Source organism: Oncorhynchus nerka, unplaced genomic scaffold, assembly GCF_034236695.1.
Source record: "Oncorhynchus nerka isolate Pitt River unplaced genomic scaffold, Oner_Uvic_2.0 unplaced_scaffold_1253, whole genome shotgun sequence".
In the NCBI taxonomy this organism is placed as follows: domain Eukaryota; kingdom Metazoa; phylum Chordata; class Actinopteri; order Salmoniformes; family Salmonidae; genus Oncorhynchus; species Oncorhynchus nerka.
The window spans coordinates 107,501-120,918 of NW_027040086.1; the positions used below are offsets into that span (position 1 = coordinate 107,501).

General features: G+C 45.3%; 1 pseudogene; it reads right to left on the bottom strand.

Moving 5' to 3' along the window:
• The window catches only part of LOC135569023 (meteorin-like protein), a 22,694-nt pseudogene extending 9,494 nt beyond the window's left edge, over positions 1-13,200 (bottom strand).
• Positions 13,201-13,418: the final 218 nt, after the last annotated feature.

Consider the following 13,418-nt stretch of genomic DNA (forward strand, 5'->3'; position numbering starts at 1 on the left):
GGCTGCATTCAGTACAGAACTACATCCTGACTACAGACACTAAGACAAACGGAGATGTTTTCTCCAGCAGATGGCTGCATTCAGTACAGAACTACATCGTGACTACAGACACTAAGACAAACAGAGATGTTTTCTCCAGCAGATGGCTGCATTCAGTACAGAACTACATCCTGACTACAGACACTAAGACAAACAGAGATGTTTTCTCCAGCAGATGGCTGCATTCAGTACAGAACTACATCGTGACTACAGACACTAAGACAAAGAAAACCACTTCCTAGTCAGTCAATTAACAAACTGTCAGCTGAATGGCCAGTTGACTCTCTCTGACCTACCCGCGTCTGGATAATTCAACAGGAATAGTCAGGATATGGTGCACGCCTAATGTCACCAGGAGAGCCTGTGATACACTGTCTAGACCAACCAGGAGAGTCTGTGATCCACTGTCTAGACCAACCAGGAGAGTCTGTGATCCACTGTCTAGGTCAACCAGGAGAGTCTGTGATCCACTGTCTGGGCCAACCAGGAGAGTCTGTGATCCACTGTCTGGGCCAACCAGGAGAGTCTGTGATCCACTGTCTGGGCCAACCAGGAGAGTCTGTGATCCACTGTCTAGGTCAAACAGGAGAGTCTGTGATCCACTGTCTGGGCCAACCAGGAGAGTCTGTGATCCACTGTCTGGGCCAACCAGGAGAGTCTGTGATCCACTGTCTGGGCCAACCAGGAGAGTCTGTGATCCACTGTCTAGGTCAACCAGGAGAGTCTGTGATCCACTGTCTGGGCCAACCAGGAGAGTCTGTGATCCACTGTCTAGGTCAACCAGGAGAGTCTGTGATCCACTGTCTAGGTCAACCAGGAGAGTCTGTGATCCACTGTCTGGGCCAACCAGGAGAGTCTGTGATCCACTGTCTAGGTCAACCAGGAGAGTCTGTGATCCACTGTCTGGGCCAACCAGGAGAGTCTGTGATCCACTGTCTAGGTCAACCAGGAGAGTCTGTGATCCACTGTCTGGGTCAACCAGGAGAGTCTGTGATCCACTGTCTAGGTCAACCAGGAGAGTCTGTGATCCACTGTCTGGGTCAACCAGGAGAGTCTGTGATCCACTGTCTAGGTCAACCAGGAGAGTCTGTGATCCACTGTCTGGGCCAACCAGGAGAGTCTGTGATCCACTGTCTAGGTCAACCAGGAGAGTCTGTGATCCACTGTCTGGGCCAACCAGGAGAGTCTGTGATCCACTGTCTAGGTCAACCAGGAGAGTCTGTGATCCACTGTCTAGGTCAACCAGGAGAGTCTGTGATCCACTGTCTGGGCCAACCAGGAGAGTCTGTTAGGATTTGTCGACTTTGCCACTGTCATCAACTTTAGCATTAAAGGGGAAGTTCAGGATTTTAGACCTTAATGCTAGCTGGTACCTCAGTCTGAAAGTAGTCTGTGAACCAGGAGAAACTATCATCCATGGTTCAGTTGTCTGTCGTCAGCCACTACAAATTTCAGTTAACTTTAGCCAAAGAGTTTCTACACCCAGAGGAGCAACATCGCAAGACTTCCGGCATGCTTGTGAAACAGACCAAACAGACCAGGGTTGGGGTTCGAGAAGTCAATGAGAAGTTCATTTTCACAACCAAGACTGGAGACAATGTTTTAAATAGTTGAACATGTTATTACTCCGTTGTGAAAGTGACAAACTGACACGCTTTCATTGGTCAAAAACAACTTTATATCAAAGGAGTGCCTAGATAGTTTGTGTGTGTATTGGTATTGAGATGTAGGCTGTGTGCATTTGTATTTTTATTTTGAATTGATGTAGTTCTGTTCTTGTCTATTAATGTTCTGTATTATGTCATGTTTCATGTTTTGTGTTGGACCCCAGGAAGAGTAGCTGCTGCTTTTGCAACAACTAATGGGGATCCTAATAAAATACCAACACAAATACCAAGGATTTGACGGCCTGCAGAGGCCCAGTTCAGTGTGAGATGACCGTTACACCCCAATGATGTGTTTCTGTGCATGAGCTTCGATAGCCAACGTCGCCATGACATTGTGAACGGGAATTTCTACTGGAGAAGCAGTTTCATTTCATAATGTACCGTCTCTGCTTTAGCCATACTGAACTTCCCCTTTAATGACCAAAGCAACAACAATAGGAGTGTATCTCACCAGACAGTGCTTTAGCCATACTGAACTTCCCCTTTAATGACCAAAGCAACAACAGTAGGAGTGTATCTCACCAGACAGTGCTTTAGCCATACTGAACATCCCCTTTAACGACAAAAGCAACACCAACAATAGGATTGTATCTCACCAGACAGTGCTTTAGCCATACTGAACTTCCCCTTTAATTACCAAAGCAACAACAACAATAGGAGTGTATCTCACCAGACAGTGCTTTAGCCATACTGAACTTCCCCTTTAATGACCAAAGCAACAACAACAATAGGAGTGTATCTCACCAGACAGTGCTTTAGCCATACTGAACTTCCCCTTTAACGACCAAAGCAACAACAACAATAAGAGTGTATATCTCACCAGACAGTGCTTTAGCCATACTGAACTTCCCCTTTAATGACCAAAGCAACAACAATAGGAGTGTATCTCACCAGACAGTGCTTTAGCCATACTGAACTTCCCCTTTAACGTATCTCACCAGACAGTGCTTTAAAGCAACAACAGTAGGAGTGTATCTCACCAGACAGTGCTTTAGCCATACTGAACTTCCCTTTAATGACCAAAGCAACAACAGTAGGAGTGTATCTCACCAGACAGTGCTTTAGCCATACTGAACTTCCTTTAACGACCAAAGCAACAACAACAATAGGAGTGTATCTCACCAGACAGTGCTTGTGGCTCCACCCCAGCCAAGGCTCCAGCTCCAGCCCCGGTCCTCTCTGTAACCAGCTCATACTGGAACGAGGTGATTCTCTTACTGATGTCTCTGTGAGGTATGGCCTCTATGAATAGAGACCTCCTGGATGCTGAAGCAGGTCACCTTCCCCTGGGCCTGGTCCTGCTCCCTCAGCAGCAGGCGCAGCCGGCCCGGTCCAGGTAAGATGTTGGCCCCGTGGGAGTCCCTAGAGGGCTTGATGCAGACGGAGAGACGGGCGGCTGCCGGGGACAGGGTGTTGGGCCGCAGGTTGACATGACGGCCCCTGTAGGGTAGAGCCAGTGGAGGGAACCCTGGGAACAACGTAGGTAGACCTGCTCCACATCACGGCTGTGGCCCTCATGGGTCAGACCACTGGAAGGGAAGGGGGAGGTCAGTGTGGAAGGGGAGGAGGTCAACAACACATCATACACAGAGACATGGTCACATTCCTAACACACGTGTGAAATAATTATATATTTGGAGATGCCAACCATGAACCACTGTCTGTGACTGCCTGTACAACAGTCTGAAAGGGTCTGTATGAATATAGAACAGAGATAATCAGTCGTTCGCCGAGCAAAACAAATGAAATAGGCCTGGAACTTGGCAACAGAACAGAACAGTCAGCTTTCTTCTGGTGAAACCTTTTCTGAAATCCTGAGCAGCTTCAAAGGGAGCAGCTCTTCACGTGATCATGTCCTCCGATCAAACTCAACAGGTAGACTACAGACCAGCTCTGTGCTTCAAATGGAACCCTATTCACTATATAAGGCTCTGGTCTAAAGTAGTGCACTATGTAGGGAATAGGGCTCCGGTCTAAAGTAGTGGACTATGTAGGGAATAGGGCTCTGGTCTAAAGTAGTGGACTATGTAGGGAATAGGGCTCTGGTCTAAAGTAGTGGACTATGTAGGGAATAGGGCTCTGGTCTAAAGTAGTGGACTATGTAGGGAATAGGGGCCCTGGTCTAAAGTAGTGGACTATATAGGGAATAGGGTTCTGGTCTAAAGTAGTGGACTATATAGGGAATAGGGCTCTGGTCTAAAGTAGTGGACTATATATAGGGAATAGGGGCCCTGGTCTAAAGTAGTGGACTATATATAGGGAATAGGGGCCCTGGTCTAAAGTAGTGGACTATATAGGGAATAGGGGCCCTGGTCTAAAGTAGTGGACTATATAGGGAATAGATGAAGTGTGTGTGTTGCCAGGTGGTGGTGGTTTAATACACTTAGACAAAGCGTTAAGACTCCTGCGGCTCCGTGCGACAACACACCCTGCCTCGACATGGCTCAACTGACCTCAGCCCCAACACACCCTGCCTCGACATGGCTCAACTGACCTCAGCCCCAACACACCCTGCCTCGACATGGCTCAACTGACCTCAGCCCCAACACACCCTGCCTCGACATGGCTCAACTGACCTCAGCCCCAACACACCCTGCCTCGACATGGCTCAACTGACCTCAGCCCCAACACACCCTGCCTCGACATGGCTCAACTGACCTCAGCCCCAACACACCCTGCCTCGACATGGCTCAACTGACCTCAGCCCCAACACACCCTGTCTCGACATGGCTCAACTGACCTCAGCCCCAACACACCCTGCCTCGACATGGCTCAACTGACCTCAGTCCCAACACACCCTGCCTCGACATGGCTCAACTGACCTCAGCCCCAACACACCCTGCCTCGACATGGCTCAACTGACCTCAGCCCCAACACACCCTGCCTCGACATGGCTCAACTGACCTCAGCCCCAACACACTCGTCTTATGGCACATTGTTCCTTCTGGGCTCAGCGCTCTGGCAACACACGACTGACTGCCTGGCAGGCTGCCTCAGGGTCGGAGAGAGGAGAGGGGGAGTCTAGAGACAGAACTGGATGAAGGGAGAGGAAAGAGGAGAGGGGGAGTCTAGAGACAGAACTGGATGAAGGGAGAGGAGAGAGGAGAGGGGGAGTCTAGAGACAGAACTGAATGGAGGGAGAGGAGAGAGGAGAGGTGGAGTCTAGTGACAGAACTGAATGGAGGGAGAGGAGAGAGGGGAGGGGGGGTCTAGAGACAGAACTGGATGAAGGGAGAGGAGAGAGGGGAGGGGGGGGGTCTAGAGACAGAACTGAATGGAGGGAGAGGAGAGAGGGGAGGGTCTAGAGACAGAACTGGATGAAGGGAGAGGAGAGAGGGGAGGGGGAGTCTAGAGACAGAACTGAATGGAGGGAGAGGAGAGAGGGGAGGGTCTAGAGACAGAACTGAATGGAGGAGAGGAGAGAGGGGAGGGGGGTCTAGAGACAGAACTGAATGGAGGGAGAGGAGAGAGGGGAGGGGTCTAGAGACAGAACTGGATGAAGGGAGAGGGGAGAGGGGGAGTCTAGAGACAGAACTGGATGAAGGGAGAGGAGAGAGGGGAGGGGGAGTCTAGAGACAGAACTGGATGAAGGGAGAGGAGAGGGACAGGCTACATCCCAAATGGCACCCTATTCCCTATATAGGGAATAGGGAACCATTTGGGTTGCTAACACAGAATGTAATGCATAATCTGAAGTCCTAGACTAGGCCCAAATCTGTCGCTCATATCATTCATAATCTGAAGTCCTAGACTAGGCCCAAATCTGTCGCTCATATCATTCATAATCTGAAGTCCTAGACTAGGCCCAAATCTGTCGCTCATATCATTCATAATCTGAAGTCCTATACTAGGCCCAAATCTGTCGCTCATATCATTCATAATCTGAAGTCCTATACTAGGCCCAAATCTGTCACTCATATCATTCATAATCTGAAGTCCTATACTAGGCCCAAATCTGTCGTTCATATAATTTATAATCTGAAGTCCTATACTAGGCCCTAATCTGTCGTTCAAAGCAAAGCCAAGCTATGAGGCAGGAAACTAGCAGCATACTTCTATTACCATATGGGTGCCATGCCAACAGCAACAGGCTGGTGGTTTGATGTTCTTGGTAGGAATGACCCAATTTAAAATGAAAACGAGATGGTGAAATATGAATAAGGCCCATTGATGTGAGGACCAGAGGAGAGCACATGTTGGTCATCATGACCCGACCAGCCTCAACACATTCTCTTTAATTAACTCAGTTGAACTCTTCCACCGTCTCTAGTCTGCATGTAATTAGAAGAGATTAGCTGAGAGGAGAGGTAATGAGCAACAGATTCCCTGGTACAGGCTCAAAGTAACTGCTTGTTAAGACTACTCCTCGGCTGGCTTAGAAGAGGAAACCACTTTCTCTTCATGCCACTGCACTTCACCCAATATACATTCACCCAATTGGATTTTCAGCCAATATATATTCACCCAAATAAATGAAACCTTGTGGGTTTCATTTATTTATTTCACCAGGTCGGCCAGTTGAGAACAAGTTCTCATTTACAACTGCGACCTGGCCAAGATAAAGCAAAGCAGTGTGAGACACAAACAACACAGAATTACACATAAACAAATGCACAGTCAATTACACAATAGAAAAGTCTATATATAGTGTGTGCAAATGAAGTAAGATTAGGGAGGTAAGGCAATAAATAGGTCATAGTGGTGAAATAATTACAATTTAGCAATTAAACACTGGAGTGATAGATGTGCAGAAGATGAATGTGCAAGTAGAGATACTGGGGTGCAAAGGAGCAAAACAATAAATAACAATATGGGGATGAGGTAGTTGGGTGGGCTATTCACAGATGGGCTATGTACAGGTGCAATGATCTGTAACTGCTCTGATAGCTGATGCTTAAAGTTAGTAAGGGAGATATGAGTCTCCAGCTTCAGTGATTTTGCAATTCGTTCCAGTCATTGGCAGCAGAGAACTGGAAGGAAGGCGGCGAAGTAGGTGTTGGCTTTGCCGCTGACCAGTGAAATATACCTGCTGGAGCGCGTGCTCTGTTTGGGTGTTGCTATGGTGACCAGTGAGCTGAGTCTAGAGACTTATAGATGACCTGGAACCTGTGGTTTGGCGACGAATATGTAGCGGGCCAGCCAACGAGAGCATACAGGTCGCAGTGGTGGGTAGTATATGGGGCTTTAGTGACAAAACGTATGGCACTGTGATAGACTGCATCCAATTTGCTGAGTAGAGTGTTGGAGGCTATTTTGTAAATGACATTGCCGAAGTCAAGGATCGGTAGGATAGTCAGTTTTACGAGGGTATGTTTGGCAGCATGAGTGAAGGATGCTTTGTTGCGAAATAGGAAGCTGATTCTAGATTTAATTTTGGATTGGAGATGCTTGATGTGAGTCTGGAAGGAGAGTTTACAGTCTAACCAGACACCTAGGTATTTGTAGTTGTCCACATATTCTAAGTCAGAACCGTACAGAGTAGTGATGCTGGACGGGGGCGAGCAGGTGCGGGCAGCGATCGGTTGAAGAGCATGCATTTAGTTTTACTTGCATTTAAGAGCAGTTGGAGGCCACGGAAGGAGAGTTGTATGGCATTGAAGCTCGTCTGGAGGTTTGTTAACACAGTGTCCAAAGAAGGGCCAGAAGTATACAGAATGGTGTCGTCTGCGTAGAGGTGGATCAGATGATCACCAGCAGCAAGAGCAACATCATTGATGTATACAGAGAAAAGAGTCGGCCCGAGGAATTGAACCCTGTGGCACCCCCATAAAGACTGCCAGAGGTCCGGACAACAGGCCCCTTATATAACATACTGAACTGTGTCTGAGAAATAGTTGGTGAACCAGGCAAGGCAGTCATTTGAGAAACCAAGGGTGTTGAGTCTTCCGATAAGAATGCTGTGATTGACAAAAAAGCCCTGACCAGGTCGATGAATACGGCTGCACAGTATTGTCCTTTATTGATGGCGGTTATGATATTGTTTAGGACCTTGAGCGTGGCTGAGGTGCACCCATGACCAGCTCGGAAACCAGATTGCATAGCGGAGAAGGTACGGTGGGATTCAAAATGGTCAGTGATCTGTTTGTTAACTTGGCTTTTGAAGACTTTAGAAAGGGCAGGATGGATACAGGTCTGTAACAGTTTGGGTCTAGAGTATCTCCCCCTTTGAAGAGGGGGATGACCGCATCAGCTTTCCAATCTTTAGGGATCTCAGACGATATGAAAGAGAGGTTGAACAGGCAATTAATATTGATTGCAACAATGGCAGCGGATAATTTTAGAAAGAGAGGGTCCAGATTGTCTAGCCCGGCTGATTTGTAGGGGTCCAGATTGTCTATCCCAGCTGATTTGTAGGGGTCCAGATTGTCTATCCCAGCTGATTTGTAGGGGTCCAGATTTCTCAGCTCTTTCAGAACAGCAGATATCTGGATTTGGATGGAGGAGAATGGGGGAGGCTTGGGCAAGTTGCTGTGGGGGTGCAGTGCTGTTGACCGGGGTAGGGGTAGCCAGGTGGAAAGCATGGCCAGCTGTAGAAAAATGCTTATTGAAATTCTCAATTATCGCAGATTTATTGGTGGTGACAGTGTTGCAGTGGGCAGCTGGGAGGAGGAGGTGCTCTTATTCTCCATGGATTTATCGGTGGTGACAGTGTTTCCTAGCCTCAGTGCAGTGGGCAGCTGGGAGGAGGAGGTGTTCTTATTCTCCATGGACTTTCCAGTGTCCCAGAACCTTTTGGAGTTTGTGCTACAGGATGCAATTTTCTGTTTGAAAAAGCTAGCCTTTGCTTTCCTAACTGCCTGTGTATATTGGATGTATACAATATGTTTTTGTGCTGGTCAAGGGCAGTCAGGTCTGGAGTGAACCACGGACTATATCTGTTATTAGTTCTACATTTTTTGAATGGGGCTTATTTAAGATGGTGAGGAAAGCACTTTTAAAGAATAACCAGGTATCCTCTACTGACGGAATGAGGTCAATATCCTTCCAGGATACCCGGGCCAGGTCGATTAGAAAGGTCTACTGACGGAATGAGGTCAATATCCTTCCAGGATACCCGGGCCAGGTCGATTAGAAAGGTCTGATTACTGAAGTGCTTTATCTGAGCATTTGACAGTGATGAGGGGTGGTCGTTTGACCGCAGACCCATCACGGACACAGGCAATGAGGCAGTGATCGCTGAGATCCTGGTTGAAGACAGCAGAGGTGTATTTAGAGGGCAGGTTGGTCAGGATGATATCTATGAGGGTGCCCGTGTTTACGGATTTAGGGTTGTACCTGGTAGGTTCCATGATCATTTTTGTGATATCGAGGGCATCTAGCTTAATTTGTAGGACGGCCGGGGTGTTAAGCGTATCCCAGTTTAGGTCACCTAACATTACAAACTCTGCAGACAAATGGCGGGTGGCTCATTTACATATGGTGTCCAGGGCAACAGCTGGGGGCTGAGGGGGGTCTATAACAAGCAGAAACAGTGAGAGACTTATTTCTGAAAAGGTGGATTTTTAAAAGTAGAAGCTCAAACTGTTTGGGCACAGACCTGGATAGTAAGACAGAACTCTGCAGGCTAAATCCACCCTCTGGCAGTTCTATCTTGGCGGAAAATGTAGTTGGGGATGGAAATGTCTGGATTTTTTGGTGGCCTTCCTAAGCAAGGATTCAGACACGGCAAGGACGTCTGGGTTGGCAGAGTGTGCTAAAGCATTGAAAAAAAAAAAACTTAGGGAAAAGGCTTCTGATGTTAACATGCATGAAACCAAGGCTTTTACGGTTACAGAAGTAAACAAATGATAGAGCCTGGGGAATAGATCTCGTACTGGGGGCTACAGGGCCTGGGGAATAGATGTAGTACTGGGGGCTACAGGGCCTGGGGAATAGATGTAGTACTGGGGGCTACAGGGCCTGGGGAATAGATGTAGTACTGGGGGCTACAGGGCCTGGGGAATAGATGTAGTACTGATACAGGGCCTGGGGAATAGATGTAGTACTGCTACAAGGCCTGGGGAATAGATGTAGTACTGGGGGCTACAGGGCCTGGGGAATAGATGTAGTACTGGGGGCTAAAGGACCTGGGGAATAGATGTAGTACTGGGGGCTACAGGGCCTGGGGAATAGATGTAGTACTGGGGGCTACAGGGCCTGGGGAATAGATGTAGTACTGCTACAGGGCCTGGGGAATAGATGTAGTACTGGGAGCTACAGGAACCTCTACATCACCAGACGAAAAGAGGAGGAGTAGGATAAGGGTACGGCTAAAGGCTATAAGAACTGGTCGTCTAGTGCGTTGGGGACAGAGAATAAAAGGAGCAGATTTATGGCGTGGTAGAATAAATTCAAGGCATAATGTACAGACAATGGTATGGTTGGATGTGAGTACAGTGGAGGTAAACCTATGCGTTGGGTGACGATGAGAGCGGTTTCGTCTCTGGAGGCACCAGTTAACCTAGGCGTGATCTCCGCATGTGTGTGGAGTGGGACGAAAGAGCTAAGGCATTTTGAGGGGGACTGACTGCTCTACAGTGAAATAAAACAATAAAACCTAGCCAAGACAGCAGTAGACAAGGCATATTGACATTAGAGAGAGGCAATCACAGGTGTTTATCAGGAGAGCTAAGACAACAACGGGTACATGGTGGAGAATGGGCAGAGCGGGTCAGTTAGGTACATACAGGACCTGAGTTAGAGGCTGGGGCCGACAGGTACATGGTGGAGAATGGGCAGAGCGGGTCAGTTAGGTACATACAGGACCTGAGTTAGAGGCTGGGGCCGACAGGTACATGGTGGAGAATGGGCAGAGCGGGTCAGTTAGGTACGTACAGGACCTGAGTTAGAGGCTGGGGCCGACAGGTACATGGTGGAGAATGGGCAGAGCTGGTCAGTTAGGTACATACAGGACCTGAGTTAGAGGCTGGGGCCGACAGGTAGACAAATTGAGGTAGTCTGTTTTAGGTGATTTTTAACCCACTAGATTGTCTGTAATATATGATTTTTAACCCACTAGATTGTCTGTAATATATGATTTATAACCCATTAGATTGTATGTAATAGATGATTTTTAACCCACTAGATTGTATGTAATAGATGATTTTTAACCCACTAGATTGTATGTAATAGATGATTTTTAACCCACTAGATTGTCTGTAATAGATGATTTTTAACCCACTAGATTGTCTGTAATATGATTTTTAACCCATTAGATTGTCTGTTATAGATGATTTATAACCCATTAGATTGTCTGTAATATGATTTTTAACCCACTAGATTGTCTGTAATAGATGATTTATAACCCATTAGATTGTCTGTAATAGGTGATTTTTAACCCACTAGATTGTCTGTAATATGATTTTTAACCCATTAGATTGTCTGTAATAGATGATTTATAACCCACTAGATTGTCTGTAATAGATGATTTTTAACCCATTAGATTGTCTGTTATAGATGATTTATAACCCACTAGATTGTCTGTAATATGATTTTTAACCCATTAGATTGTCTGTAATAGATGATTTATAACCCACTAGATTGTCTGTAATAGATGATTTATAACCCATTAGATTGTCTGTAATAGATGATTTATAACCCACTAGATTGTCTGTAATAGATGATTTATAACCCATTAGATTGTCTGTAATAGATGATTTATAACCCATTAGATTGTCTGTAATATGATTTTTAACCCATTAGATTGTCTGTAATATGATTTTTAACCCATTAGATTGTCTGTAATAGATGATTTATAACCCATTAGATTGTCTGTAATAGATGATTTATAACCCACTAGATTGTCTGTAATAGATGATTTATAACCCACTAGATTGTCTGTAATATGGTTTTTAACCCACTAGATTGTCTGTAATAGATGATTTATGATTTTTTATTATTATTTATTATTATTTATGATGACAAATAATGTTTTATAACATCAGCATTTATTTGTATTTATTTATTTAACTAGGCAAGTCAGTTAAGAACAAATTCTTATTTACAATGACGGCCTACCACCAGCAGTAATTTAATACCTACATTGAGCATAATGTCATGTGTTGCTGCTTTGCTGTGTTGTTGTCTTATAGGTCTCTCTTTATGTACTGTTGTGTTGTCTCTCTTATCGTGATGTGTGTTTTACCCTATATTATCATTGAATTCATTTTTATTTTAATCCCAGCCCTCGTCCCCGCAGGAGGCATTTTGCCTTTTGGTAGGTCGTCATTGTAAGTAAGACTTTTTTCTGAACTGACTTGCCTAGTTAAATAAATAAAGGTTAAATAAATAAAATATTAGAGGCATTCACGAAGTGTCAAACTTCATGAGGTGCCAAAATCAAGTACTAAATCCTTTTACTATATCACTATTTAAGCCACTCTAAAAAAGAGTGACTCGAATTTTATAACAAGTGAAGGGAAGTAAGAACCGAAAGGGAAAAGTTGTGCTCAAATTGAGATTTATAAATGTATACAAGGTAGGCTGTTATAGACGTTGTGAGGAGCCACCTCAGACTGTACTTTTACTGATGCATCACTGTGCTTATTCATGAAACAATGTATACAAGGTAGGCTGTTATAGACGTTGTGAGGATGTATACATTTCCATTTGATCATTGAACTGTATCAACATTAAACGTGATCCTAAAAGTGTTTTTAGAACGCTTCGGTTGAAAGAAAAGCGTCCATTTCAGTTGAATATGAATGTTTTAAAATATAATTAGATGTTGTTTTAAAGTAATAATCTCAAAACCATTATCATGTTGTAAACATAAAATAAAGAGAGATAAATCTCTTGGAGTCCTTGACAGAAGTCGCATTCCACAGACCTGACTCAAGGTGATCATTCAGTAAGAGGGAAAGATTTGTGTAATTCACCTCTCAGGAGAGAATGGATAACTCATTCTCTATTTAGTTTATTACATTATAACAATCTCTTCACCGGTCGGCCTTGGATAAAAACACTGACGCATTCACCATTCTGTAACTTTAATTTCCACAAATCGAAGCATTCAAATCTAAATGGTAGCCTACAAATAGTTCGTCTGCACAGCTCCTTTTCAATTCGACCATTATGAACAAGCAGTTCATGAAATAATGAAAGTTACCAAGAAGAACTCTCACCTGCCCTTCCAACTACATTGATCGCTGGAGTATTGAGAGAACGCTATCCGACACAGCGGGAGGACCGATAACAAGTATACTAAAATCCGTGTCAGCATGTTTAATGCCACCGCTGTTGCTCCGAGCGCAACACTTTCCTTCTTCTCAACTAAAACAACCAAATCCACCCGCGTAACTCCAACGACATAACGTCCCCATCGGTTCTGGTCGCCTGTAGAAATGTCTTCGAATGTTGTTTTCTTCCCGTAAAAGCCAGTAGAACCGTGAAAAAAAGCGTTACTTCAGTAAGAACCATCCACCGTATCGTAACCTACAACGGACAGCCGCTGCTTGCATTCCTCTACTGGAAGTCCAGTGAGTGAATTTCTCCGAGGTCTTCTCACGTCACTCCCCTTCACCAAGCAGATCCGCACGCATGCGCAATGCCTTCTCGGCTAGATCTTGGAAGTATGTTTCTATAATTACAAAATCTCACCGAGGCTAGTATCTACTTACTAGTAATTGATAAATGATACATTACAAAGTCTACAGTCGAAATAACCCACCGGTGAACGTTTGGGTAAATTGACTGAGTAATCTGTGGTTCATAATCTCAAACTTTTCCCTTTCC